This window comes from Heterodontus francisci, chromosome 43 (assembly GCF_036365525.1).
Source record: "Heterodontus francisci isolate sHetFra1 chromosome 43, sHetFra1.hap1, whole genome shotgun sequence".
Classification (NCBI taxonomy): domain Eukaryota; kingdom Metazoa; phylum Chordata; class Chondrichthyes; order Heterodontiformes; family Heterodontidae; genus Heterodontus; species Heterodontus francisci.
In genome coordinates this window covers 26,384,929-26,408,812 of record NC_090413.1, presented here as the reverse complement: position 1 = coordinate 26,408,812, position 23,884 = coordinate 26,384,929, and positions in this window count along the sequence as shown.

The window sequence follows — 23,884 nt, the reverse complement described above, 5'->3', positions numbered from 1 at the left end:
TTACACACAGTAAGATCCCAAAAAAACAGCAATGTGATAACGACCAGACCATCTCTTTTAACGATGCTGGTCGCGGGACAAATAGTGACCACAACACCAATAAATAATTAGGGCAGATTTGCATGCCAGTTCCGGTAAAGCATCTCCCAAAACGTTAATCATTCCTTTCAGATGCTGGCCAACCTGTTTGTATGTTTCCTCTTACTTCAGATTTCTACTCACTGGCAAATGTTATCACACAGGCTGAAATATAGCCAATTTTCTCATAGAAAACATCGGTGGATTTACAGTGATAATGTGGTGAAACAGTAGCGACAACAGGAGAAGGTGGGAGTTCCCACTCGACAAGATATATCAGCTTGGACCAAATGAAACTGTTATATGTGGAAAAGCGGTAAGTAAGGAGTTTCCAAGGTCTGTAGTAATGTTATCAATGATCTTTATACTAAACTGGAGTTACTTAGATACCAATTCTGCATTAACACCTCTTGACCTGTGGCCATAATTGCGGTGACGGTGGTCAACATCTACTCCTGCTCCTTCCGACTACCTCTCAGCAACTAAGACTTCCCTCAGACTGAACGTGTTCTCACATTGAATTTAATTAAAATTGAATCTAGCTCTTGCAGGGAGCCGGCATGGACACGATGGGCCGAATGGCCTCCTTCTGTGCTGTAACCATTCTATGATTCTATTGAACAACTTCTTCTTTGACTTCATTCACTTCCTCCAAATAAAAGATGTTGCTATGGGAACCTGTATGCGTCCTAGCTATGCCTGCCTTTCTGTGAGATATGTGGAATGTTCTTTATTCCAGTCCTGCCCAAGCCCCCTCACTCACCTCTTTTTCCGGTACATTGATGACTGTATTAGTGCCGTTTCCTGCTCTCGCCCAGAACTGGAAATTTTCATCAACTTTGTGTCCAATTCCCACCCTGCCCTCGCTTCACATGGTCCATCTACAACTCTTCCCTTCCCTTCATCAACTTCTCTGACTCCATTTAGGCTATTGACCAATATCCACTATAAACTCACTGACTCCCATAGCTCCCTTGATGACACTTCCTCCCACCACGCTTCCTGCAATGACTGTTTCATTCTCCGAGTTTCTCTGTCCTAATCCCATTTGTTCTGATGATACACCTTCCATCAGTGCTTCTGATATATCTTCATTTTCCCTCAACTCAGGCTTCTTCTTCACTATGGTTGACAGGGCCCATGTGTTCATCCCATTTCCTGCAATTCTGCTCTCAAGCCTGTGCCTCTCTCCAAGAAACATGATAGGGTTTCCCTTGACCTTACCTTCACCCCAGCAGGCTCCTTATTCAACAGATCATCCTCTGCCATTTTCACCATCTCCAGCATGATGCCACCACCAAACCTATCTTCCCCCCCCCCCTTTTTCAGCATTCTGAAAGGACCATTCCCTCTGTGATACCCTGGTCTACTCCTCAAACACCCCCAACACCCCCTACCTTTCCCACAGTACCTTTCTATGGAAGCACAGCAGATGCAATACCTGCCCTTTTACCTCCTCCTTTCTCACCGTCCAGAGCCCCAAACACTCCTTCAAGTTTAAGCAGCGATTTACATGAACTTCTTTCAGTTTAGTATTTTGCATTCGCTGCTCACGATGCGGTCTCCTCTACAACGGGGAGACCAGACGCAGCTTGGGTGACCGCTTTGCGGAATGCCTCTGTTCAGTCTGCAAGTGTGACCCCCGAGCTTCCGGACATCTGTCATTTTAATTCTCCGCCACATTCCTTGTCCTCGGCCTCCTGCACTGTTCCAATGAAGCTCAATGCAAGCTCGAGGAACATCACCTCATCTTTCGATTAGGCACTTTACAGCCTTCTGGACTCAATACTGAGTTCAATAATTTTAGATCATAATCATTGCGCCCATTTTTTTGGTACTGGTAATAATTTTGCCGTTGTCATTTACAGCTCTTCTTTTGTGTCTTTACTTGTCCCATTATCATCTCCTTTTGCCTTGCACCATCATCCCTTTTGTCTTTTAATCACCCCTGCTCTCCACAGACCTACCCTTTTGATCTTTCCTCCCCTCCCACATCTTTCCCTGACTCTGTACTTGCCTAAAACCTCTTACATCTCTAACTTTTTCCAGTTCATCAACCTGAGATGTTAGCTCTGTTTTTCTCTCCACAGATGCTGAGTGTTTCCGGTGTTTAACGTTTATGTTTCAGTCTTTAAAGCCTGCTGCATTGCTTAAGAGGCAAGTTTAGCACAATCAGTTCCGTAAGAATATCAGTAACTGGAAGAAAACACCAGTCTATGACTTGGTTGGATTACCCAAGAGTAGTAGGTACTTTGTGCTCCCCAGTCATGGTAATATTACATAGAATTTTACAGCACAGAAACAGGGCATGCAGCCCAACTGGTGCAGGCCAATTTTTATGCTCCACACAAGTCTTCTCCCGCCCCTCTTCATCTCGCCCTACCAACATATCATTCTATCCCTTTCTCCCTCATGTGTTTATCTGGCTTCCCCTTAAATGCATATATGCTATTCACCTCAACCACTCCATGCAATAGTGAATTCCGCATTCTAACCACTATCTGGGTAAAGAAGTTTCTCCTGAATTTTGGACATCCCACAAGTGCAAATATTACATGTTTTCACGTCATGACATAGTTATGCAGTTACCCATTATCCACTTGGGTAATTGTGCAATACTTAACTAATTCTGCCGCAGTCACCATGACCTGAATGTTTGAGGTTGGATTAAATGCAAAAAGGATCAGTTAATGATAATCGGTTTAAATTCCTGTACAAATTGCCATTTTGCCTCAAGGGTTTGTTTGACTAAACAACTGTGTTTGTGCGAGCCAGCCTGCCCTTACTCGCTGCGATTAAACTCATTCTATTTTGCGTTTATGATGTGGTCATTGAGGCGAAATGAGAAAAGAGGAACAGTGGGAGAAAATGTTAACTGAGGAAATACGATCATGTGGGCTAGAATTTCTGAAGCCAATTGTAGCTGGTCATATAACTATCAAGAAAGACTAAAGAGGCTGGCACTCCTTTCTCTGGCAAAAAGAAGAATGAGGGGGTGACCTGGTAGAGGTCTTTAAAATATTGAAAGGATTTGAAAGGCTAAATTTGGAGGAGGTATTTCCACTTGTGGGGGAGACCAAACAAGGGGGCATAAATATAAGATAGTCACTAATAAATCCAATATGGAATTCAGGAGAAACCTCTTTACCCAGAGAGTGGTGAGAAGGTGGAACTCGCTACACATTGAGTAGTTGAGACCAATAGTATAGATGCATTTAAGGGGAAGCTGCATAAACACATGAGGGAGAAAGTAATAGAAGGATATGCTGATAGGGTGGCGCAGTGGTTAGCACCGCAGCCTCACAGCTCCAGGGACCCGGGTTCAGTTCTGGGTACTGCCTGTGTAGAGTTTGCACGTTCTCCCTGTTTCTGCCAGGTGCTCTGGTTTCCTCCCACAGCCAAAGACTTGCAGGTTGATAGGTAAATTGGCCATTGTAAATTGCTCCTAGTGTAGGTAGGTGGTAGGAGAATGGTGGGGATGTGGTAGGAAATATGGGATTAATGTAGGATTAGTATAAATGGGTGGTTGGCACAGACTCGGTGGGCTGAAGGGCCTGTTTCAGTGCTGTATCTCTGAATAAAAATAAATAAAGTAGAGTGGGAGGCGGCTCATGTGGAACATAAATATTGACATGGCCTGTTTCTGTGTTGTAAATTCTAGATCATTTCTCTGGAAAGGGAATGCTAGATTCTGTGACACACTACTGAGTGGTCTACATGTAGCTATGTCTTGACAAAAGTATAAAAAGCAGCATTGTAAGTTTCTCTCTGTATGAAAGTATGCACATGCATATTTATGTCCACAAAACTAATAGCCAGCTAGCTAACAAGAGGGAGAAAAGGAAGAGAAAAACAGATTAGTGGGAGGAGAGCAGGAGACTGTGTCCATGCCACTGGAAGCAATGTGACTGGTGCAACTTAATGCTTATGTTTATGGTGTGAGTGGACTGCTGAGGTAAGTGGCCTGTGATGATATGTCTCAAGCTAGAATGTCTACAGTACTGGGGCTCTGACTAAAGATGGTCACTTGGGACAACGGGCAGGGGGAGCAGCCCAAGGAACTGTGTCTAGCACAAGCCAGACAAAGTGGGAAGGAGTTTAAGAAGAACACTTTCCTTTACCAATCCTCTCCTGAAGATGATAACTATAGTTCCGCAGGCATTAGCTGCCTTTTGTTACCCCTTCCAGATAATCATTGGTCATGTGGGGAAAGAACGGGAAGAATGGGACTAATTGGATAGCTGTTGCAAAGAGCCTGCACAGGCACGATGGGCCAAATGGCCCCTTTCGTGTTGATCTGTTAATTATGTATCAATGTTTAACCATATGCAGGTGAAGGGTGTTCATTGGGGTCTTACTTGAGCACTTATAAGCAGACGCTTATGGAGACTGGTGGAGGTTTTTGCGTGAGGAGCTACATGTTTGTAACCCTTATACTCGGTACAATAAATATGAAACTGAGTAAAGATAGGCTCCAGTATCATCCTTCTACAATCAGCTTTCTGGAATTTAACATTCCGCACTGTATCATGCTATGATTCTATATGTGAGCCAAGCCGGTGAGTGCCAACAGGAAGTTTATCACAACTAAAGCTGAATCCAACCTCACCTGGTGTTTACATGCAGGGGCACAAATCTGGTTAACTTTCCCCTCAGGTCAATTATATCCCAACCAGCACCATCACCGAGGACAACCAAATTAGTCTGACAACAACTTGCACTTATATAACACCTTCAACTTGTTAAATCATCCCAAGGTGCTTAACAGGAGTGAAATCCGGCAAAAAAAAGTTGACACGGAGCCACACAATGGAGATGTTAGAAATAAGGACAGAAAATGCTGGAAATACTCAGCTGGTCTGGCAAAATCCATGGAGAGAGAAGCAGAGTTAACATTTCAGGTCTGTAACCTTTTATCAGAACTGGCAAAAGTTAGAAATGTAACAGGTTTTAAGCAAGCACAGAGACAGGGGGATGAGGGAGGAAAGAACAAAAAGGAAGGTCTGTGATAGGGTGGAAGGCAGGAGAGATTAAAAGACAAAAGGATGGGATGATGGTGCAAGGCAAAAGGAGATGGGAATGGGCCAAGTAAAGAAACAAAAGATGTCACAAGAGGAGGTGTAAATGGACAAAACAGAAACCCCACCAACAGCTGTTGTCCAAAACCCAAAAATAAACAATTGGGGCAGAGATTACGATATGAAATTGTTGAATCCAGATTCAACATTAAATTCACAGAGAGAGTGCCCTCATTCCAAATGAATGGATCCTGTTGCCAGTTATCACTAAGGTTGCCAAACATGTTGTCAAGACTTTTCACTTTCATATAGTTTGCTTTGTGCATTTGCCTGTAGGGGTTTAATCATTAATAACATCATGATTTACAATGCACAATAAAAAATGTTCATCTGTGTTCTGCAGCCAGTAATTCTGTCTCAGATAAAACTGACAGGCTGTTCAAAGCTCACTGTTTATACAGAAACAACAACTTTCATTTATATAGCACCTTTAATGTAGCAAAACATCCCAAGGCATTTCACAGGAGCGTTATGAAACAGAATTTGACACTGAGCCACATAAAGAGATATTAGGACAGCTTGATCAAAGAGGTAGGTTTTAAAGAGCATTTTAAAGGAGGAGAGAGAGGTGGAGAAGTTGAGGCAGGGAATTCCAGAGCTTAGGGTCTAAGCAGCAGCAGGTTCGGCTGCCGATAGTGGAGTGATTAAATGGGGCATGCGCTGGAGGCCAGAACAGGATGAATGCAGATATCTCGGAGGGTTGTAGGGCTGGAGAAGATTCAAAAACAAGAATGAGAATTTTAAAATTGAGACATAGCCGGGCCAGGAGCCAATGTAGATCAGCAAGTACGGGAGTGATGAGCACCAACTGGAGATAGGATGTGGGACAGGGTGGGGCAATGCGGGATCTCAGTTAAACCATGGGTGTAGCATTGTAGTGTCAGCTGGCGTACGTGCTCAAGCTAAGAGTTAGGCTCAAACCATCACCCTTCTGACTTAGAGGGGAGGGCACCTTCCACAGGGTCATTGTGGACTATGTACCGGGAGGGTCTCTGGATTGGCCATAGGAAGGTGGGCCGCCAAGAGGATGGACATGTCAGGCGACCAATGGCGGGGTGGTTACAAGTCATGTGATGAAATCTCCTGGGTTATGTCCAAACTGAGTTGGCAATGCTTACTGAGGAGGAAAGAACTTGGAGAGATTAAGAAAATAAAGAATAAAGGAGCAGCTGTCTTTCTCGGAAAACAAAAGATCTGGAATGGCCCCACTTTATTTTTATTGTCCTAAGATCACAATGAATTGAGGCATTGTTTCTTGAACATAACGTGTTGCTATGTGTCATGTTTTATACTGGCCAGACAACATAGCTCTTTAAAACCTCATCCAATCATTTCCTCAAACTCCACTCCCTGGGGTATTATTAACTTATTTTAAGCATGTGGGGAATGTTTTGTACAAAGGATGGTTGGGTCATTAAGGTCTTAATAGACTCACAAAAATATTACAATTTACACAAGAAGAAATAAGCAAAAAAAAAAAGCCATATTCACATCAATTATGGAAGACTCCCATTTTGGTGGGTTCGCATGGAGGGCTATTTTGTTCAACTGGACAGAATATTAACAATCCAAAGAGGAAATATTAAGGTTTTATTGCTTTTTCAATAACATCTCTGGGTCAAAGCTTCTGGGCACCATAAAGAAATCCAGCAGAGCAGTCTCTTGCAGATCCAACATCTGTTCTTAATGAGCAGATGTGGAAGATTGTTCAGTTGCGTTGCCAAGTAACATAAATGGTCCATCAGGCGTGTCACGGTACTTCCATTGTTGTGTAAAACTTGCTTAAGTTGTACAGCATTGCTGTGACCTCTTCACTCTGTTTACACTTGATTCTAGATGAGGGGAGACAATGCTGGGGAACGGAATACTTTTTCAGTTGCCCAGTGCCCACATCAAGTATTCCACAACCCAGATGGCCAGTAGAGCTCCATCTGCCTTGTCTCAGTCTCAGCAGAGTACTTCCTATTGCACCAGTAAGGCATTTCTGTTGCCCACAGTGACCATAATGGGGAAATAGGAGGAGTGCAAATTCTGATGACGGAGGACCGAGAAAGGAAAATAAGAGATGAGATGGGATTTGAGATGGGACATAGAGATGGCAGACAGAGGAACTTCAGCCCAGACCAGACTTTACATAAACGTCAAGACACTAGCATCTTTAACTTCACTGCAATTTCTGCCAATGTTCCCCTTGACGAGTTACACTGGAATCTTTTGAATTTCATTAACATACATTGGAATGTAGAAACCAGCATAGCACAAGTGGAAATGGATGGAAACAATCAAGGTCCAAGATAAGCACTGAACTTGCACCATATTCCTTCTTTAAGTTCCTCTTAAATGCATGAATATTAAAGGTTAAAGCTGTCAAACTATCATTTATGCACATTAGGCACAGTAGGGTAGAGTTCTGCTCAATTAGCGATGCCCTCAAAGATACAGAAGATGCTTTATCGATACCAGTGAGGAGAAATGAAAAAAAGCCCCATAAATCACGAGGAATATAACTAAAATTCTAGGTGTCCATTTAAAGCTCATTCAGAACTGGTGGAAATTTAGGAAATTCGGAGGAGCTGCACTATTACATGGGGAGACAGGGCTATGTCAATGAGCAGCAGAGGTTTCACAGAACCAGAGCAAAAGATCGAGGAAGTTTCGGTGGAAATCACACTCGAATTTCTTCGGGACCTTTCCCCGAAAATTGGCATCGCATTCATGCTACCGTTTCAGTGCAGGTTTTCAGGAAGTTCCAGTCCACAGTACAATATATCAGTCCTTTTAAAAATCAAAAATTTCGAAAGGACCAAGAGCATAAATCACTACCTTTGTTGTTTGAAATGATTATAAGTCTTGGGCTCAATTGATTTTATCACTAATTGAACCATTAACAGATCAATTCCATCTTGAAAAAGAGGTCGTCAATTTTTTCAGTGGATCGCACACAGAGGGCTGGGTTTTAAGGGGCCCTCGACGTCAGGCTCCATAGCGGGGGTGGGGCACTTGAAGAGGGCCCCGGATGAGGCCCGCCACACACCGGGACGCCGTCAGGGCCCGGCCTGGCCCAGCCCTCGTGGCGGCCCCCAGCCGCTCAGTCATGGGACCACAATTTAAATATTAAAATGAATTAAAATAATTGGATTAATGAATCTCATATCTCCTCCTGACGTCCCGCTGCGAACTTTAGCCCGTTGACCGGCACTGCTGTGCCTTCCGATCCCTGTCCGGGGAAACAAAGCAGAACACTTATTGGTGGGGGGGGGGGGGGGGGGGGAGGCGGGGGGAGAAGCAAGTTTATCAGTGCGGTGGTGGGGGACGGGGTGGTAACAGGGTCAAATTAGCATCATGGGAATAGGGGATGGTGGGAAGGGTTGAAGTTGAAGGTTTGTGCAGTTTGGTGGGGGCAGGTCAGATGGTAAAAGTAAGTGATTTGGGGGGAAGGGCAAATAATTAATTTAATTGTTCTGGGAGTGGGAGAGGGGCAAAAGAGATGTATTTATTTATTTTCATTTTATCTTTTTTTAAATATTTAAATATGCTGGTAGAGCTAACAGCCCTTTAAAAATGCGTCAGCCACTTTTGCCATTGCTGGGGACGGACATCCCGCACTGCCCCCATGTTCGGGGTGGAGGGTGGGGGGGGGGGCGGCCCACCCCGGCTATTTAAATAAGCCACCGCGCTTGGAATCGCGGCAGCTCTTTGGCGTGCGGCCCGCTTGGGCGGGCTGCCATATTTTTCGCCCACTGCTGACTTTGGCGGCGAGCTTATAAATTCAGCCCAGAGTGTTAACCCTCAAACTGATACCAGATAGACAGTGTCTAGTCATGATGCTCTGGTCATCATGAGTGTGGGGCAGGCTTGATAGATCAACCGATCTTTTCCTGCCTGCCAATTTTGTACATTCACCCACAAATAAGGATTGCGACCTGGATCCAGACTGTCATAAGGCTGGTTATATTACCCAAATTCCCATTGTAGTGCTCCGTTGTCCCATTTAATGAGTCCATTGTATTGGTGTTGATCAACGTGGCTGTCAATGCTTTTGGTTTTCGGCAATAGTGGAGGCCATCACTTCATTGTTCTATCGTAGTTCCTGGAACATAGAAGATTAAAGAGTAATCTGATTGAGGTTTTTACAATTTTGGAAGGAATTGATAGGGTAAATGCAGAAAAACTTTTTCCACTGGTGAGGCTGACGAGGACAAGTGGCATAACCTCAAAATCAGAGCCAGGCCATTCAGGAGATAAATTAGGAAACACTTCTTCACACAACGAGAGGCAGAAGTGTGGAACTCTCACACTCAAAAAGCAGCAGGTGCTGGAGCTCAATTAATAATTTAAAATGTGAAAGTGATAGACTTTTGCCAGCCAAGGGTATAAAAGGATAAGGAGCTGCCAATATGCCAAATAAGAAATATTAATTTAATCGGTTGGAAACTTACATTAGATTTTTAATGGAAAAAAATCCTACAGTTAACTTTAAAAAAAACTAGCAGCCAAGATGGCCACTGCAATTTGCATCTGAAATACCAGGAGATTGAACTAGAGACAAAAGTCTAACAAGAAGCCTGGCCAGAACAATGCTTTGGCTATCTGAGTAGATTACCCAGATCATCCTCGTTAGTGGGACATTCAAAGTCATTCTGAGGCATCCATAAGTAGAGATGTCCCACCGGGGGTAAACACTGACAACCCCACCTAAAAGAAGTTTTGGGTTTTAGACTTTGGACTGCATTAAAAACAAAGAGGATTGAGAGAACCATGTGACCATCTATACATCTTTGGGAAGTTTTGCTACACTCATTGGAGACAAGCAGTAACTGAGTGTGCAACAGCAGCGAAAGCTGTGTGCTTTCCTTTCTCTCTCTCTCTCTGTCCAGAAAACATCAAGTTTGAAAACTGCCTGCGACTGTGGACCCGCCAAGCCTGCAGATTGCTACAGCCAGAGACCAGGGGAAGAGAGCCAACTACCTGGCTGCCTTCAAGAAAGCCCTGAGCAAAGAAGGGCAGCCACAAAGTGCACTTTGACCAACCAAGGACTTCACGAGTACAGCTCCAGCCGGACAATCACTAACTCATCCAACCTCAAACTGTGGATTTAACTTTTATTTATTCTGGACTTTAATGCAACCAAATACCTACTTTCCACTTTGTAATCTATTTGTATGTGCGATTCTCGTGTGAATGTGTGCATGAATGGGTAGCGTATTTTTCATTATTTTTAAATCAGGGCTAGATTGTTAAGTATAATAAACGTACCTCTTTCTTGTTTAAATTCAAGAAAACCTGTCCGATTGGTTCTTTCAAGATCGCAGTAAAGGAAAAAGGTAAAACACTCACGGAAGTGGTAAACACAATCACTGTCTAAAAGGAATAAACCCTGTTGCGGTTAAATAAGAGGAAGGGCAAAAGGGGAGCCTGAGACCCCTCCTCACCTGGCCGTAACAAAGCCAAGGCAGGTGGATGGAGTTAATATACAGATTAGCCAGGATCTCATTGAATGGTGGAACAGGTGTGAGGTGCTGAATGGGCTACCCCTGTTTCAACAGGTAATAAATCATTCCATTCACTAGATGCTAATCTGCCACATGCAGCAAATGCACAGAAAAGAAATGGAAGTGACTGACCAGTAACAGAACAGACCGATTACCTGTAACATCAGATGAATTACATCCCAGTGAAGGTGTAGAGTGAATCATGTGAATCCTGTTTAATTGTCAGAGGTAGACTTGGGGACCTGCCTTTTCGCCCTGCTCTGTTGGTGTAATATGGATGTTAATCTGTGATGCTGACACAGCCAAAGCAGAAACAGAAATATTTTCCTGTTTGGTTGTTTCCAGGCTGTATATTTGCTGCATATATTTATCCCTGGCCATCCAGAATGAAAAGTTTAATCCTGTGTATATGAATAATGCTGATCAGAATGTGTTTCAAGGCTCCAATACATTTCAAGGGTCATTCAGTGTAGATAAAGTATTCTCGTAACCCTTTTAATACTTCACTGTTGTAAGCTGCTCCAATGTTTTATTTATGTGAAGTCACACTTCACATAAATAAGAAAACACATTCCAGTTTGGTGTAAAATAAAATATCAGTACTTTTGGATAATGAGGGGAGATCTGTTTCCCTTTCATTTATTTGAAGACGTGTTTATTTAGATTTTTATTTTATTTAGAGATACAGCACTGAAACAGGCCCTTCGGCCCACTGAGTCTGTGCTGACCATCAACCTCCCATTTATACTAATCCTACACTAATTCCATATTCCTACCACATCCCCACCTGTCCCTATATTCCCCTACCACCTACCTATACTAGGGGCAATTTATAATGGACAGTTTACCTATCAACCTGCAAGTCTTTTGGTGGTGGGAGGAAACCTGAGTACCCGGCGAAAACCCACGCAGACGGAGAACTTGCAAACTCCACACAGACAGTACCCAGAATTGAACCCGAGTCGCTGGAGTTGTGAGGCTGCGGTGCTAACCACTGCACCACCCAAAGCCTACTACACCTGATATTCCCAGGCAGTCTCCCATCCAAGTACTAACCAGGCCTGAATCTGCTTAGCTTCCAAGATCAGGCATTTTCAGACTAGTAGATTGATATACTAAACATGCTGTCACCATAACCAGCTTCAATTCAAAAACCTTGACCGTTGCAGCTACGTTGCAGTAAAGTGTATAAACAGCCTTAAGCTAAAGTCAGACTCAACTTGAAGCTATAGTGCCGTGGGGTGAGATTCCCAGGAGGAGATAGTCTCACTCTGCTTTATTCCGAGTCAAGCTTATCTTAATTCCTCCCTTCCCTGAAACAAGTTTACGGTTAACGCAAAGTCCAAACTCCATACCAAAACTAACCTTGCACTAAGTGTCTGAGCAGAGTTATCTCTGTTTGAGGGTGAGCTGGGTTGGCTTTAACTGGTAGATATTGGTAGTGTCTGAGTGTGAGCTGTGATGTTTCATGATATAAAGTGAAAGTAGTAGTGCTTCTAAGTTCCACTTGGAGATACTTTGAAGTCAAAGATATGGATTTGGACTCTGTGCAATAATGTAAAACGAGTGATAACGAATCAGCAGTTTGTTTTACATCCTGAGTTTTATTAACCAAAGAATCTATTCCCATAGACAATTTTATCCCAAAGAGTACGTTATGGTCTATAATTATCCCTGGTTTTATTGTTCATGTGACAGAGGCTGAAAACAAATGGGTTTGAGAATCTTTAGGATGATAATAAATCATTTTTATGTGCTTGGAGAAAGGATCCAATAAAGAATAAAAATAAAATGTCATCATATTATTATTGAGTGGTGATAAATTGTGGGGAGAAAACACAAGTCTCACTTCCTTGGATAACTGGGTAAACATCAATAAAACATTACTCATGACTCACTGACACAGAGATACACAATGGTCCTTTTGGGATTTTACACAGTGCCATTATTCCTGCTTTCTGCTGTTATTCACTGACATGCAGTAATTATCCAGCAACTCTTTGAATGCTGTAATCAATGTAACTCTTCTGATTCCTTTTTAGTGAAAATAAAGTTTCTTCCAAACTTCCCCCTTTAGTGCTTTTCTTGTGCTCATCAATTTATAAAATCCTCAATTTACCATAAAGAAATTAACCAAATCATTTCCTTTCTGGGTTGACAGGAACACAGGAAAATACAGAGGTGGGCTAGATTCTTCAGCCCATCCATACCAGTCCCAACACCCATTGCTGCTTGTTGTTAAAGGTGTTATATAAATGTAAGTTGTTGTTGTATTTGATCTCTTTCTTCTTGCTTCACCAAGTGTAGACAGCTATTAGTTTAGTTTAGAGATACAGCACTGAAACAGGCCCTTCGGCCCACCGAGTCTGTGCCGACCATCAACCACCCATTTATACTAATCCTACACTAATCCCATATTCCTACCAAACATCCCCACCTGTCCCTATATTTCCCTACCACCTACCTATACTAGGGGCAATTTATAATGGCCAATTTACCTACCAAACTGCAAGTCTTTTGGCTTGTGGGAGGAAACTGGAGCACCCGGAGAAAATCCACACAGACACAGGGAGAACTTGCAAACTCCACACAGGCAGTACCCAGAATTGAACCCGGGTCGCTGGAGCTGTGAGGCTGCAGTGCTAACCACTGCGCCACTGTGCCACCCCACTGTGTCTGGTTGAATGGCAGAGCAGGCTCGAGGGGCTATGTCGCTTACTCCTGTTTCTATATTCCTATTAACACTTTTCTAGGTGGTGTTTGCCCACTCTGTAGGTAGTCTCACATACCCCTGCATTATCTCCTGCATTATTTGAGGCATTTTGCTATTCCTCCCAGTTTGGCATCTTCAGCACTGTTGCTATCTGCCCAATTATGTCTATGTCCAGATCTTTTATGTCTAAAATTAATAAATGTTGCCCCTAGGTCACCTCGCCAACCACTGACTGCCATTCCTTGAGAAACATAATTTACTGCAAACCTTTGCTCTCTGCCTTGAAGACATCACTCACTATCCGTTCCAACCCATGGCGTCACTGAAATGCTACCAGTTGATTGAGTTTGTATTCCTTTTGAGCGAGGCAGTGTCTTCCATTGCTGGCTTTGACTCTTCATTGAAGGTTTGTCAATAGTCGGTGAGTTTAATATTCTCACTCCCCAATAGCCTCAAATGTGCCACCTCACCAGATTATAAATTGTTAAATGAAGTAATTAATATTAACTATGGGGTCATTAATATTACAGTTAGCAGGTTTTCTTTTTGATTTTGGACTTTTCAGCCAGCTTTACTTGGCAGGCTTTTTCTCAGTTACATTACAACAGTATAGAAAATAAATGAAATAAAAACAAGAAATGCTGGAACCACTCAGCAGGTCTGGCAGCATCTGTGGAAAGAGAAGCAGAGTTAATGTTTCGGGTCAGCAACCCTTCTTCGGAACTCCGAAGAAAATAAATGATGCTGACTTCCGTAATGTGTAAATTTTGGGGCCATTTTAACCGTGTTCAAACAGTCTTTTCAGAAATAGTGCAGTCTTGTATTTTCTGATCTGCAATCTTTGTTTTCCACTCATTGCCAAACCCTTGTCCCTAATGAAGTATTCTAAACTGCTGACAGGAGATCGGGTTTCAGTATCACACCACTCCACATCCTTCGAAATTTCACATAACCTAAAGGGATTGAAATATAAAAAGGAAAAATTTCCATTTATATAGCGCCTTTCACGACCTCAGCATGTCCCAAAGCACTTTACAGTCAATTAAGTACTTTTGAAGTGTCACCATTGTAAATGTAGGAAACGCAGTAGCTAATTTGTGCACAGCAAGCTCTCACAAACAGCAATATGGTAATGACCAGATAATATGTTTTAGTGATGTTGGTTGAGGAAGAAGTATTTTCCAGGACACCGGGAAGAACTCCCCTGTTCTTCTTCAAAATAGTGCCCAAAAATTCCGACCAAAAATATAAGAAAGGAGAGGCCAGATATCATGACAAGATTAGTACGAGGCTCCAAGAGGAGATGTAAATATAGACTGTAATGTAATTAAACTCACTTATATACAGAAGTAATCCATTGAAATATGTTGGCCATATAATTCCTCGGCCAGAGAAAAGATCAAATTACGTAAGCTTGACTCACACTGTGGTTTATTTTTAAGACTTGTGTTATAATGATAGTGAAGGCAAGTGATTTTTCACAGCATGTCGTCTCATGACCAATCCTGCTAGATTTACAATTCTCTGTGGCCATCGCACTTCTGGCTGAGGGTAGTGTGCTGAGATGGTTTAAAATGTTGCCGTTTAAAACTCCTTAACATTTTGTTTTCAAATCCCTCCATGGCCTTACCCTTCCCTACCTCTGTAATCTCCTCCAGCCATACAACCCTCCGAGATCTCTGCACTCCTTCTTCTCCAATTCTGGATTCTTGAACATCCCTGATTTTCATTGTTGGCCGTGCTTTCTGCTGCTGAGGCCCTAAACTTCGGAATTCCCTCCCTAAACCTCTTCGCCTCTCTCTCCAGATTTATAACACTCCTTAAAATCTACCTCTTTAACCAAGCTTTTGGTCACCCATTCTAATATCTCTTTACGTGTCTCAGCATCAAGGTTTGTTTGCTAACGCTCGTATGAAGCCCCTTGAGACGTTTTATTACATTAAAGGTGCTTTATAATGCAAGTTGTTGTTGTAACACTTGATCCTGCTGATTGTGAATCCACCACGCCGCGTCCCTTTAAAGCCAGCTCCCAGCTCAGCGGAAAGATATCCTGGAACTGCACCTAACAGCACTGAAGGAACACCTTCCCTGCTTGGACTGCAGTGATTCAAGAAGGCAGCTCGTCACCATCATCTTCTCAAGGGCTGAATAAGGATGCTCACATCTCGAGAATGCCCATAACCTTCTGACTCGATGTGAGAGAGGTAGTAATGAGACTAAAGTTGGAGATCTATCAGTGGTATAGAAATTATGGGCAGAGCCATATTATCAAACTAAATTGTAATCTATTTGAATGGCATTCGTTGATCCTCTACTTTAATAGAAGTTTTAACCCATTTATTTTGATATATCTTAAAATAGTAGAGGAGTGCAATACAGAACACATTAAATACGCACCTGCTAATTTCTAAAGTATTAACTTTTTCTATGTGCATTATTGCTGTGCCACATATCTTTCTTCTTGATTATCTATTGGAATTGTTTTGGAATTAATCCGTGCTGTCTCATTTCACGGCTCGTTTTTTGGTTTAAAAAGTCAATATCTGTAAGCACCTTCCAGTCGGTAAACCTCCCTCACCATGCAGCAATTGAACTCTGATTGTCCTCTTTAGATGATTGCCCTGCTAGAGGTAAGTGAGCAATGACCTTAAAACGGTACGACCAGGTTAGCTACCAAGCATTAGAACTGTTCTCCGGAACTGCAGCGCACCAATGAGCAATGTCACCGGTGATCAGTCAGTAGATACAATTTTTTAAGCCCACGGGTAGTGATACCATAAATTCCGGTCAAAATGGAGATAATTGGATAATTACCCCATCAAGCCATCACTGCTGTGAGTAACTGGGATTGATTGTACATACATAATTTGCATTGTATAGCTATCCTCCACTCACTGCATTTTGCTGGAGGAATAATCCTGCTTTTATTGGGAGAGTTTTCTGTAGTTTTGATCATGAGTTCTGTTTGCATTCATGGAGACTGTATAACTAGCCTCTGTTTGCTGCCTTGTATAAACACATGTTGAAGTAGTTGTCGAAATAGTTACATTATGGTTGTCCATCTGACCCATGTCGCTAAATGTTTCCCTCACTGGTGGGATAATCATAGAATACTATTCCACAGAAGAAGGCCATTTAGTCCATTGTACCGGCTCTCTGAAACTGCTATCGAATAGTCCCATTCCCCTGCTCTTTCCTCAAAGCCCTGCAAGTTTTACCTCTTGAAGTACGTATCCAATTTTCTTTTGAAGGTTACTATTGAATCTGCTTCCACCGCCCTTTCAGACAGCACATTCCGGATCACAACAACTCACTGCATTAAAAAAAATTGTTTCTTCATCTCCCCTCTGTTTCTTTTGCCAATTATTATGAACCAGTGTTCACTGGTTACTGACCCACCTGTCACTGGAAGCAGTTTCTCCTCATTGACTTTATCAAAACACAAAATTTTGAACACCTCTATTAAATCTCCCCTTAAACACCTCTGCTCTGTAAGGAGAGCAAACCCAGCCTCTCTGGTTTTTCACTTATTATGGCACTCATTAAATAGTGAGTACTTATTTTAGATATATTACAGTAAATAGAGAGTGCCCTAGTGTCTTGCAGTCTACTTTCCATTTAATATAAGCTAGCATTGAAATCCCTAAGCTTGGTAAAGAAGACTGATCCCACGATCATAACCTTTGACTGCTTTCTCAGCTCCATTGACAGGTCTGAGCTGTGTGATTTAGTTGCAGTGATAAACATTGTAGAGAAATACTTCCAGTAAGAGATTACAGATTTAAATACTGGAGCCGTTTAGTCACCAGCGAAATAACCCAAGCCAAGGCTGTGTAATGGGGCCACATTCATCATGCTGAGGGCTGCTTATTACCATCTCTTAGCCGATGGCATGGAATGATATTCCCCAGTCTGTATGGAAGGCTGAGGGCAGGGCTTACAGCCACAAATCGGCACTCCGTCAGCATGCAGGCTGCCAAAAATTGCTTACCACAGACTCCAGCATCAGATCTGAAAGGGCCAAGTATAAGCTTGCTCTGCAAGTGTTGTGTTCAGAGTGTCAGCACTGGAGAGGTTCCAGGTGTGAAATGTTTGGGTCAGGGGTCAGAGGCTCCAGGACCCGTCTGTCAAAGGGGGTTCCGGGGCGCTTGACTGCCACTGATGCATTCCTCTCCCTCTTCTCCGGCTCCCTCTTTCTGTATTTCTCTGGCCTGTCGGGTAGCCCTCTCACCTCAGTGTCAGGAGGTTCAAGTCCCACTCCAGAGACCCGAGCACCAAATCCAGGCTGTCACCCCTGGCGCAGTACTGAGGGAGTGCTGCACTGTCAAAGGCGCCGTCTCTACGATGAGAAGTTAGCTGAAGCTCTGTCTGCCCTCTCAGGTGGAAGTAAAAGGTCCCCTAGCACTATTTCAAAGAAAAGCAGGGGAGTTCTCTCTGGGTCCTAGTCAACATTTAAAATGGATTATCTAGCTATTTATTTCATTGCTGCTTGTGGGATCTTAGTGTGTGCAAATTGGCTATCATGTTTCCAATATTATAACAGTGACTACACCTCAAAAGTACCTCATATGCTATAAAGCGCTTTGTAACATCTGAGGCCATGAAAGGTGCTATATAAATGCAAGTTCTTCCTTTCTTGTACCAAGTCTGCCTGGTTGTGGGAATTGCGAGCATTTACTTTCCTGTCTGTGGTTTGATGAGAGTGCAGCTATGGAGGCTGAGCTATCCCAGCATCCATGGTGCTAGTGAAAGCCCTCCATCAAAACTAGATGTTCATTGCTTTTAACAGAAAGCTTTTGTTGTTGTTTTTTTGATGTTGGGATAGCCCCATGTCCATAGAGAGACAGAAGTTATCAGCACCGTCATGGCAGGCAAGAGACTGTGATCCCCAAATGGGGATGGAAACTCACAACCTTCCACAAGGTCCCTGTCAATTTAAGAGGGCGTTGCTTGTCCTGATTCTGATACTGCTTTAAAAATGAGATGCATCCCAACTCGCACAAAGTCCCGTTCACCCAGTGCCCCTGTACTCGCTAAACCTACATCGGCTCCCGGTGACGGCAACACCTCAATTTCAAAGTTTTCATCACTGTTTTCAAATCCCTCCATGGTCTCACCCCTTCCCAATCTCTATAACCTCCTCCAGCCCGCAGCCTTCCTGCACTCCTCCAATTCTGCTCTCTTATCCATCCCTGATTTTAATCGCTCCACCATTGGTGGCTGTTCTTTCAGTGCCCTGGTCCCGAAGCTCGGGAATTTCCTCCCTAACCCTCTCTGCCTTTCTCTCCTCCTTTAAACTTATCCCTTTGACCAATCTTTTGGTCACCTCCATATCTCCTTATGTGGCTCAGTGTAAGATTTTGTTTTATAACGCTCCTGTGAAGCACCTTGGGATGTTTTACTGCATCACAGGCACTATATAAATACAAAGTATTGTTATAAAGCTGGCAATTTTTTTGTTACAGTGCATGCTATATTCTGTCTATAAACATGAATAATGGGGGCTAGAATACAAGGGGTTATGCTTCAGTTGTACAGAGCCTTGGTCAGACCCCATCTGTAATTCTGGGCACTGCATCCCTGGATGGATAGACTGGCCTTGGAGGAAGTGCGGTGCAGATTGCATAATATAGAAGATTGAGGTGTTTAAAATGTTTAAAAGATTTGATAGATTCAGCAAAACCATCTCCACGGGTGAAGAAATCAAGAACAAAGGAATGCAACCTTAAAATTAGACGGTGGGCGTTCATGAACAAAATCAGGAAACACTTTTTCACAAAGAGGGTAGTGGAAATCTGGAATTCTTTCCCGCAAATGGCTGTAGATGCTGGGGACAATTGGAGCTTTGAAGACTGTGATTGATGCAATTTTGTTAAGTCAGAGCATCACGAGATATGGAGCTAAGGCAGGGAAATCAAGGCCATGATCCAGTTGAAAGAACGAGCAGGCTTGAGGGGCTGAATGGCCTCCTCCTGTTCCTGATGTTCCTATTCATGGTAGGGCATGACGCACTGCACAGCAAGCTTTATATAAAGTTTGTTTTTAGTAGACAGCCAGCCAGTAGCAATAGTTCATGTAGGGAGAAGTTAGCTAGGATTCCTAATCCCAATCGTTATCCAGTGGCCTCCTCTAGAAAAGATATTGTAGTGGTCGGGCGAGGTCACTCATTTCCTGCACTCGCACCTGGGGGAATGGCCAATTGGACAAAAGAGCAGAGGGTAACTATCACATCTTTAGAACTATAGCATAAATCAGGCCATAGGGGTAAAGGAGGGCATTACAGGGACGAGAATCACAGTTCAATAATCTAAACACTGTCCCACTTCCTTCAACCATCCCCCAGTTAGGTTATCAACAAAGCAAATCAAGGATAGTATAAATATACAAATGTGAGACCACACATTCATCTATAAATAAATTTGGCAGGGAGGAGGTCATTACAGTCAATATTCCTTCAAAGGTCACCTGAAGTCCAAGAATAGATGGGAATCACATCCTGAAATTCAATATTATATATTTACGATATAAATGCAGCCTTCGTGTTTCCAGTTCAAGCCCTGCTCCTGGAAGTCTTTTGGGACATGGTGAAACTAGGCTCATAATTGAAGATTTATTAGGGATGTTCAAAATCAGGAAGAGTTTTGATAGAATAAATAAGGAAAAATTGGCTCCATAACAGAAGGGCCAGTAACTAGTGGACACAGATGTAAGGAAATTGGCGAAAGAAACCAGATGTGAGATAAAGAGAATTTTTTTTAACGCAGTGAGTTGTAGTGATCTGGAATGTGCTGTCTGAAAGGGCAGTGCAGATTCAATAGAAACTTTCAAAAGAGAATTGGATAAACACATGAAGGCGAAACATTTACAGGGATATGCGGACAAAGCTGGGGAATGAGACTAAATGAACAGCTCTTTCAAAGAGCCAGATACAGTAGGCTGAATAGCAGCACAGTGGTGCAGTGGTTAGCACCGCAGCCTCACAGCTCCAGTGACCTGGGTTCGATTCTGGGTACTGCCTGTGTGGAGTTAGCAAGTTCTCTCTGTGACTGTGTGGGTTTCCACCAGGTGCTCTGGTTTCCTCCCACAGCCAAAGACTTGCAGGTTGATAGGTAAATTGGCCATTGTAAATTGCCCCTAGTGTAGGTAGGTGGTAGGAGAATTGAGGGAAGGTGGGGATGTGGTAGGAAATGTAGGATTTGTATAAATGGGTGGTTGATGGTCAGCACAGACTCGGTGGGCCAAAGGCCCTGTTTCAGTACTGTATCTCTCTAATAGCCTCCCTCTGTGCTATGATATTCGATGTTATGATTGTATGTGATAATGCAGGTCACCGAGATTGAAAGAAGGACAGGAGCAGAACAAGAATTGGTGCATTTTTCTCTTCATTCATGGGATGTGGGTGCGTCACTGGCTAGGCCAGCATTTATTGCCCATCCCTAATTGCCCTTGAGAAGGTGGTGGTGAGCTGTCTTCTTGAACCGCTGCAGTCTGTGTGGGGTAGGTACACCCACAGTGCTGTTAGGAAGGGAGTTCCAGGATTTTGACCCAGCGACGGTGAAGGAACGGCGATTATAGTTCCAAATCAGGATGGTGTGTGGCTTGGAGGGGAACTTGCAGGTGGTGGTGTTCCCATGCATCTGCTGCTCTGGTCTTTATTGAAGCCTATGGATTGTATGAAATTGTTCTGTCAAATCTCTGTTCCCATTGATTGCTATCATCTATCAGATGACAGTAATTTTGAAATTAATGATAGGATAAAGCTTATTGAATATCAGATAACCTTTGTTAATTGTGCAAGAAAACATTCCTACTAATGCTGATTGCTCAATTCCTAACAAATAAACACACTGTTGCATGCTGGTTATTCCTTTGACAGGAATTGACTGCATAAGTAAAAAATAGCCTGCAGAAAAATGGCCTCCAATGAAAGCACAGGGATAGCAACAGGTTTGACCTGCGTGAACAACCTGGGGAATTTGCCAGAACGTGTTTGGAAATTATTTGAATGCATTTTCAAAACCATTTACTGAAAGTGCCCATTCAAGTGCAAATCTGCAGTTAACAATGCCAGTCAAACCTTAGGATACATCTCCAAAGCATTTGGCAACAAGCTGAACAGGGTTATTTAACTCTTCACAGCTAATTGGGAAGGAGCATAGGCACAGGAGGAGGCCATTCAGCCCCTCACGACTGCTCCGCCATTCTGTTAGATCATGGCTGATCCCCACTTCAACTGCAGCGGATCAAGAAGGCGGCTCACCACCACCTTCTCAAGGGCAATTAGGGATGGGCAATAAATGCTGGCACAGCCAGTGATGCCCACATCCCCCAAACAAATTTTAAAAATCCATTTTCCCACCTTTGCTCTATATCTCTTGATCCTTTACTTAACAAAAATCGATCAATCTCAGTGTTGAGTTGAGCCCCAGAATCCACAATCATTTGGGGAAACAGTTCCAGATTTCCACTACCCTTTGTGTGAGGAAGTGCTTCCTGATTTTTCTCCTCAATGGCCTGGCTCTAATTTTAAGATTATGCCCCTTCGTTTTTGAATTCCCCTCCAGAGAAAATAGTTTCTCCAAATTTACCTTGTCGAATCCTTTTTACCATTTAAAACACTTCAATCAGATCATCGCTTAATCTTCTATACACAAGGAAGTACAAGCCCAGACTGAGCAATCTGAGGATATATTTACAATACTGCTGGATGTTCAATCTGAAGAACCTAACCTTGAAAAATGTCACAGACGAGAAGCAAAGAAGAGTCTGGGATTTCAGAGGCTAACTCAAGTATAGCTTGACATGTTCTTGCTGGCGATATTTGACTGGAGGCATAATTTGGGCTTTGAAAATGCTGAAATGCACAGATAATATAATGGCAGTGAGTTATTTAACTTAAATGAAATCCAGGCCTCTGCCAGACTTGCTTTTTCATGACTGTAGGATTGGAAAGAAGCTCAGGACAACATCCATGGCCAACATCAGGAGCTAGTTGCATTGCTATTTGCAAGCGCAAGCCCACATGTTAATAGTCATGGACATTCCTGTGGTTATATCTGCTGATGTAGCAGGCTGGGTGGGCTTTGTAAAGTGCACAAGTCATTGCATAGGTTAGATGTACTTGGCTGAAGCTTGCTATGTCAGCTGAGTGCGAATTCTCCTGAAGGCTGGGATGGTTGCCTCAATGAATGGAGTAACCCATCACTGACAGATGCTGGAAGTGCAGAGAGGGTCATTTGCTTTTACAAACTGTTGTCTGAAATATTTGCTCAATGGTTCATCAGTGGGTAGATGGATGAGAGCAGTTATCATGGTCAATAATCAATATTCAATCATACCATTTCATTGTGTTTTGGGTCTTCTGATACAGACAACCTGTGGTGCAAAGATGTAGATGATCTATAGACCTAAATTTATAAATGGCTTGTCTATTTGGCTGCATGGGGAAGACACACTTAAACCATTCAGCAGAGACACAAAATCATCTAACTGGAACTAATTGTGTATTTACTATCTCTCAATCAAGAAATACTCCAGACATTATCACCCTCCCTCAGTACTGTAAGTGATACACTGGCCCAGAAAATTGGCCACAGTGCCTGTATTTTTGGTGCTAAGTAGCATCCTAAGCCACCCTAATGAATAGATGCGCTCGTGGTAGGAGCACATATTTGGGAATACTTTAATGATAGAATCATTTATTTAAGTTAGAGTTCAATGCTTCATTTGCACCTGCACGGCATAATGTGGCACTAACCGGTAGGAAGGCCCCCTTATTGCCACATACTTAGCCGAACGTGGAGCTGGGAGGAGAAGCAGTGCTCCCCCTTCATGCACCGCCATAGGATTCGTCACTGACGGGAGTCTCAACGACACACCTAGCACCTCAATCCCCTCCGCTAATCATCGCTGGCCAACCCTCCTACCTCCCCACCCAGGCTACTGACTCCCCCCACCCCCCTCCCCCAATACAACCATTCATTTCTTTCAGATTCCTATGATTCCTCCCTCTGAGGCCCAATCTCCTCCGAGGCCGAATCTCCCCTGTCAAGTATTGATCTCTGATTCCTTCTATTACCTTCCTTCAATGTCCAATTAACCCCCTCTGCCATTGAGGTTCCATTCCTGAAAGAGCATTAGCGAAGCAGTTGGGTTTTTACAACAATCTGGAAGCTTTCTCTGTGCCAACCCACAAGCCGCCAGGTTAATTGAATTCAATTTCGCTTCTGGGTTCCCTGGCAGAGAATCACTGTGCTAGCACACTCTGTAATCTTGCCTGGGAAAGCATGATTGATGAAGCAGCTGCCAACGGTTCCCAGAGTTGGATGTTGTATCAGCTAATGTGGTGAGCTGATTGCATCAGTTCAAAATGTCTTGGTCAGCAACTGTAGTCTTCAAATGAAACTGTTCCTTTATTGCACTCTTTGTCAGACTCACAGACTGTTCTTTTTTCTTTTTTTTCTTTTGGGCCTCCTTATCTCGAGAGACAATGGGTAAGCGCCTGGAGGTGGTCAGTGGTTTGT